Source organism: Staurois parvus, unplaced genomic scaffold, assembly GCF_062004578.1.
Source record: "Staurois parvus isolate SC_StPar_1 unplaced genomic scaffold, SC_StPar_1.0 ptg001130l, whole genome shotgun sequence".
NCBI classification, from domain to species: Eukaryota; Metazoa; Chordata; class Amphibia; order Anura; family Ranidae; genus Staurois; species Staurois parvus.
Genome location: NW_028318926.1, coordinates 1,202,639 through 1,209,854, shown reverse-complemented (window position 1 = coordinate 1,209,854; position 7,216 = coordinate 1,202,639).

The following is a 7,216-nucleotide window of genomic DNA, read 5'->3' as shown; positions in this document are numbered from 1 at the left end:
TTCTATTAGTGAGGTCATTCATTCTTTGAAAAACAGGTGGCAATTATTGCCCTTATTTAAGGAAGGAAGGCAGCAAATGTTGGACATGCTGGTTACAGTGCATTTCTCTCTGAAATTCTGAGGAAAATGGGTCGTTCCAGACATTGTTCAGAAGAACAGCGTACTTTGATTAAAAAGTTGATTGGAGAGGGGAAAACATATAAAGAAGTGCAGAAAATGATCGGCTGCTCAGCTAAAATGATCGCAAATGCTTTAAAATGGCAACCAAAACCTGAAAGACGTGGAAGAAAGCGAAAAACTACCATTGGAATGGATAGAAGAATAGCCAAAATGGCGCGGACTCAGCCAACAATCAGCTCCAGGAAGATGAAAGAAGGTGTGGCGTTCCCTGTGAGGACTGTTACAATTAGAAGACGCCTATGTGAAGCCAAGCTATCTGCAAGAAGCCCCCGCAAAGTCCCACTGTTGGGAAAAAGACATGTGCTGAAGAGGTTACAATCTGCCAAAGAGCACATTGACTGGCCTAAAGAGAAATGGCGCAACATTTTGTGGACTGATGAAAGTAAGATTGTTCTTTTTGGGTCTAGTGGCCAGAGACAGTTTGTCAGACGACCCCCAAACACTGAATTCAAGCCACAGTACACTGTGAAGACAGTGAAGCATGGTGGTGCAAGCATCATGATATGGGGATGTTTCTCATACTACGGTGTTGGGCCTATTTATCGCATACCAGGGATCATGGATCAGTTTGAATACATCAGAATAATTGAAGAGGTCATGCTGCCTTATGCTGAAGAGGAAATGCCCTTGAAATGGGTGTTCCAACAAGACAACGACCCCAAACACACCAGTAAACGTGCAACATCTTGGTTCCAGACCAACAAGATTGACGTTATGGAGTGGCCAGCCCAATCCCCGGATCTTAATCCAATAGAAAACTTGTGGGGTGACATCAAAAATGCAGTTTCTGAGGCAAAACCAAGAAATAGAGAAGAACTGTGGAATGTCGTCCAATCATCCTGGGCTGGAATACCTGATCACAGGGGCCAGAAGTTGGGTGACTCCATGCAACACAGATGTACAGCAGTTCTCAGAAACAGTGCGACTACAACCAAATATTCATGAAGTCATTCAAAGGAAAGCAAAATCTTCAAACATTTCTCAGTTTATATAGTGAATGTTTGAGTTTGTAAAGAATACAAACACTGCGATTTTTTTGAACCGTCTAATATTCACTTTTCTTCAATTTTTTTAGAGGAACAACACAAATTTGATGTATTTTTCTTCATGTTTTGATTTGGAATAGAATGTGTCGTGTTCCCAATGCATTTGTGTGGATGGAAATAAAAGCTATTAGAAGGATTTTCAGCTTTATTCACTTTTTTCAACACACGGCTATTATTTTGAACACAACTGTATATTCCCATCCCATTTGCTTATGGATTGCATCCCATACCCTGAATACATTGTGTTAAAGTGCTTGTATTTTCAGAAAACGTCCGAAACTGTTGTGGGATCCAAATAATTCTATCTTACTGAGTCTACTTTCAATCTTTACCCAACTTTTGCCTCATCCATTATATAACTGGTGCTATTTTGACCACATGCATTACCACATCCACTATTTCATCATGGACAGCAAGTTAGAACAAAGAGTAAACCTGAAATTGTGCAAGAAAATCGGGCAAATTGCTGGATCTCCACCATGTTGTCAACATGGGGACCTTTGAGCTGGATCTTCAGGAAGAGGTCATTTCTGGGGGTTGAGCTCGTTGAAGGTGTTCCTGATCTCTCATTGTCTTTCAGAGATGTTCTTCCGCTCTTGAAGCATGCGCGCCACTCAAACCACCTCGCACGACTCCTTTCTACTTCATACTAAACTCACAACTCCACATCAATGGTCTGAGGAGAATCCCTGCCCTTTTATCTTCTGATCTAACATCGCCGTAAACTTGCCAAGTCACATCAAACGTGATTTGCCTGGTTTCATGCAGAATTTCACGTTTGCTTCTTGTTCTAATTTGCTGTCCGTGATGAAATAGCAGATGTGGTAACGCAGGTGGTCAGAATAGCACCAGTTGCACAGCTCCCACTGTACATGGGACGTCAAATGTCTCCATGGTGGATTTGCCTGGTTTCATGCAGAATTTCATGTTTGGTCTTTGTTCTAACTTGCTGTCCATGATGAAATAGCAGATGTGGCAACGCACATGGTCAGAATAGCACCAGTTGAACAGCTCCCGATGTACACGGGACGTCAAACATCTCCATGGTGGATTTGCCTGGTTTCATGAAAAATTTCACATTTTCTTCTTGTTCTAACTTGCAATCCATGACACCGAAATAGCAGATGTGGTAACGCAGGTGGTCAGAATAGCACCAGTTGCACAGCTCCCGATGTACACAGGACAACGTCTTTTGGCACACCACTGATGAAGGTCGGTGCTGTGTCTGCGTGCGGTCTTGTGCTGCCATCTGTTGGTGTGTTACAAAACTAGCCTCTAAACCTTTTGAAGCCACCTTATATATATAGTATAGTGTAGTTCCACTTTAAATATTGATTGTCGTGTCAGTGTGACATAACTCTGCACCCACAATCAATCTCAAGCAGAAACGATGAAATTGAAATGTTAGATTGCACTTTCACAGCCATCTTCAGTTTTCCGCTCATCTGCGTTCACATCTACTGTATCATTTGCTAGATACAAGTTTTTGTTTTTTTTTACGCGAAATGCAGAGCACCCCATTCTTTTGAATGGCCTACCCTACGCATGACAAAAGCACCAAAAAAAAGTTCCTGCACCTTTTTTTTGGGGGGGGGGGGCACAGAGCTTGGCACATTTTTTTTCTGCACCGTTTAGTGCATTTGTCACACATTTCGCAGCACACAAAAATGAACAATTAATGGCACCGCATTTTTCACACATTCTGTGAACATGTGCAAAAACGCGCAGCGGTGAGTGGACATAGGGGGGATTTACTAAAACTGGAGCACTCAGTCTGGTGCAGCTGTGCATGGTAGCCAATCGGCTTCTACCTTCAGCTTGTTCAATGAAGCTTTGGCAATCAAACCTGGAAGCTGATTGGTTTCTATGCAGAACTGCACCAGATTTTGCACTCTCCAGCTTTAGTAAATCAACCCCATCGTATTCTATGGGATTTGTTAAATTATTATCAATACTCAGACCACAAAAATAAGGGACTCCAGACAACACGGACAGCATTCCAACTTATAACATTTTAATGAAAATTCTTCCAGAATCCACTATTTTTTTTGCCCTGTCTTTGGCATAGCCACAGGGCAGAACACTATACACGTTGGCACGGCGGTGGAGGGATGAGCTGGCGGGGGAGGAGGGGGTACAAGCCATTGGAGTAAAACAGAAACCGGAGGAAAAAAAAAGAAAAAAGTTATGTATCATGAAAATTAGTGCAACTCATTTTTAGCACCATTACATCGGCAGGATGAGGCATGTGATGGGTGCCGCAGATGGGGGGGGCACAAGGCTGGTGGTTGATGGGGTAGAAGTTGGCGGTTGACATGATTTACCTTTTTAGCTGTGCCCCTCTTTTTTTAATCAATAAAACTGTACAGCAAAGAAATATCGATAAAAATACCAGCTACAACACGCAGTAAACACCACAGCTCCAACATACGCACGCACGCACACACACACTGAAAATGGGGAAACGATACAGAAAAAGATCACAGTGAAGGGACACCATAGTGCCTGCGCTGTATACCAATGAGCCCAGGTAACCTGAGATCTGGAAGGACTACAAGTCACAGCAGTCCCAGCCAGATCTTTTGTGGATAACAATTTATGGATACAATTTTATTGTTTTTTTTCTCTTCTTGCACCTTAAAAGGCCCCCTTCAGGCTTTAGGACTAAATGAAATGGTTTTAAATCCACACACAGGCTCATTCAAGAGAGCGCCAGGGTCAAGTGTAGTGATCTAAAGAGACCAGAGTTCGCTTCTCTGAATTCCGATTGGCTGCGGAGGATTGTTGCAGGCACGTCACCTTTGTTCTTTGCATTGCTTTACTGAACAAGCCTGTATCCCCCCCTCCAACACACACACACATTGCAATCATAGATCCGGAAATTCATTGTGTAGGAATCTTTCCTGCCTATTGTCTTCAAACGTTCTTCCCCTTAACAAGGGGTTACCATCTAGGACTACATCTAAACGCTTCAATATAAATTATTGTCTGAGAGAATCATTTTGTCTAATGATCTACTACTACAATTTCAAAAAAAGAACCCTTCCCTTTCTACACTGTAATCTCATCGCCTTGTACTGCGGATCTAAGGAGAATCCTTCCCACTGCAATGACATTTTCATAAACATTGTCATCCTTTCATTTTTATATCCGGTGATTTAGTGCCAGTTTGGTAACGGTTTTATGCACCATGTCCAAAATGTGAGAAACTCCATCCCCCTCTTATCTTCACATCAAGCATTACATTTGGCAAAGAATCCTTCCTATTGCATATTAGATTCAGAAGTCCATGTCCATAATCAAAGGGACTGCTTACTTACCCTCTTATCTTCTGATCAAGCACCACAGTTTGGTAAAGATTCCTTCCTTCTGCTTATCAAACTAATGATCTCAGAGACTCCTTCTCTCTAATCTTCTGATCTAATAGTACAGCTTGGCAAAGAATCCTTCCCACTTCATACTAAAATCACAACTCCACATCAATTATCTGAGGAGAATCACTGCCCTTTTATCTTCTGATCTAGCATGAATGTCTGGTAAAGAATTCTTCCTTCTGCATATTAAACTCTAAGCTCTCTGCCCATGATCTGAGAGACTCCTTCCCTATTACCTTCTGATCTAGTAGCACAGCTCTGTAAAGAATCCTTCCCACTACATACTAAAATCACAACTCCACATCCATGGTCTGAAGAGAATCACTGCCCTCTCATCTTCTGCTCTAGTACAACAGTTTAGTAAATAATCCTTCCTTCTGCATATTAAACTCTATTATCTTCTGATCTAGTCCTACAGTTTGGTAAAGAATCCTTACTTCTGCATATTAAACTCTCAGCTCCACATCCTTGATCTGAGAGACTCCTTCCCTATTATCTTCTGATCTAGTAGTACAGCTTGGTAAAGAATCCTTCCTACTGCATACTAAACTCACAACTCCACATCCATGGTCTGAGGAGAACCACTGCCCTCTTTTATTCTGATCTAGTACTACAGTTTGGTAAAGAATCCTTCCTTCTGCATATTAAACTCTAAGCTCTGTGCCCATGATCTGAGAGACTCCTTCCCTATTATCTTCTGATCTAGTAGCACAGTTCGGTAAAGAATCATTCTCACTACATACTAAAATCACAACTCCACATCCATGATCTGAGGAAAACAAACTGCCCTCTTATCTTCTGATCTAGTACTACTGTTTGATAAAGAATCCTTCCTACTACATACTAAAATCACAGCTCTGGTATGAGAGGACCATTCTTCTCTTATGTTTTGCTCTAGCACCAAATTTTCATAGAAAATCTTTTTCTAGCGTACACTGCAATCGCATCAATGTTTATGTACAAGTACTGCAAACTTCCTTACACTAATCCATTACCTTTCACATTTTTAAAAAGAATCCTTCCTACTAAACACTCCAATCATAGCTCTGTGCACACTTTATGAGTCTGCCCTGTACTATATTCACTGCCGTGGTGGTACAATTTTCAATGTTTATTAAGTAGTTCGTAGTATCTGTCACCTTATCTCTAGTACTCTTGTGATGTAAAGAATCCTTTCATAACATAAATGATCATTAACTAACCCAGTGTTAGTTTCATGGATATTTCTTACAGAATGCTGACTGAAATCAAGAAATCGCAGGTACCAATAGGAAATCATTTTCTTCTGTGCACCCACTGGTTCACTTATACAGTTTCACAGAGAATCCTTTCCATTCTGCAATTACACCTCTTATATGGAGAGCACCCTTTACCCCTCCTCATCCACTGACCTGATTCTACAATTACATGAAGAAATCTTCCTACAGCATGCTGCAATCATGATTTATGCAACGAGAATCCTTGCCCTCTCTATATCTATGTATCCGACCCCAAAGTTTCATAGAGAATCCTTCCGTATATATACCGCAATTACACCTCCATTTACAGAGAAAAGCCTTCCCCCTCTGAACTGACTACAATTTAATAGAGAATCCCACCTACTGAATATGGACATCACACCTCCGTATACATGAAGAGAATCTCTATATTCCTACCTATCTACGGTTTTATAAAGAATCTTTCCCACTGTACACTACCATCGCATCACTTTTACAAAGAGAACCCTTCTTTCTTTTTCCATGGATTGAATTCTAGTTTTATAGTAAATCATTTTCTATGCTACTCCAAGGTGTTTCTCCCCAACAGGGGCCCAGATATGAGCCTTCAGACTGTGCCCCTATCCTACTCCTTGGACTGGACCCTCTCCTACTACTTCAAGGTGTTTTTCCCCAATAGGGGCCCAGATATGAGCCTTCAGACTGTGCCCCTATTCTACTCCTTGTCCCGGACCCTCTCCTACTTCAAGGTGTTCCTCCCAAATAGGGGCCCAGTTATGAGCCTTCAGACTGTGCCCCTATCCTACTCCTTGTCCCGGACCCTCTCCTACTACTTCAAGGTGTTCCTCCCAAATAGGGGCCCAGTTATGAGCCTTCAGACTGTGCCCCTATCCTACTCCTTGGACCGGACCCTCTCCTACTCCTTCAAGGTGTTCCTCCCAAATAGGGGCCCAGTTATGAGCCTTCGGACTGTGCCCCTATCCTACTCCTTGTCCCGGACCCTCTCCTACTACTTCAAGGTGTTTTTCCCCAATAGAGGCCCAGATATGAGCCTTCAGACTATGCCCCTATCCTACTCCTTGTCCAGACCCTCTACTACTCCTTCAAGGTGTTTCTCCCCAATTGGGGCCCAGTTATGAGCCTTCAGACTGTACCCCTATCCTACTCCTTGTCCAGACCCTCTACTACTCCTTCACGGTGTTTCTCCCCAATAGGGGCCCAGTAATGAGCCTTTAGACTATGCCCCTATCCTATTCCTTGTCCAGCCCCTCTACTACTCCTTCAAGGTGTTTCTCCCCAATAGGGGCCCAGTTATGAGCCTTCAGACTGTGCCCCTATCCTACTCTTTGTCCAGATCCTCTCCTATTCCTTCAAGGTGTTTTTCCCCAATAGGGGCCCA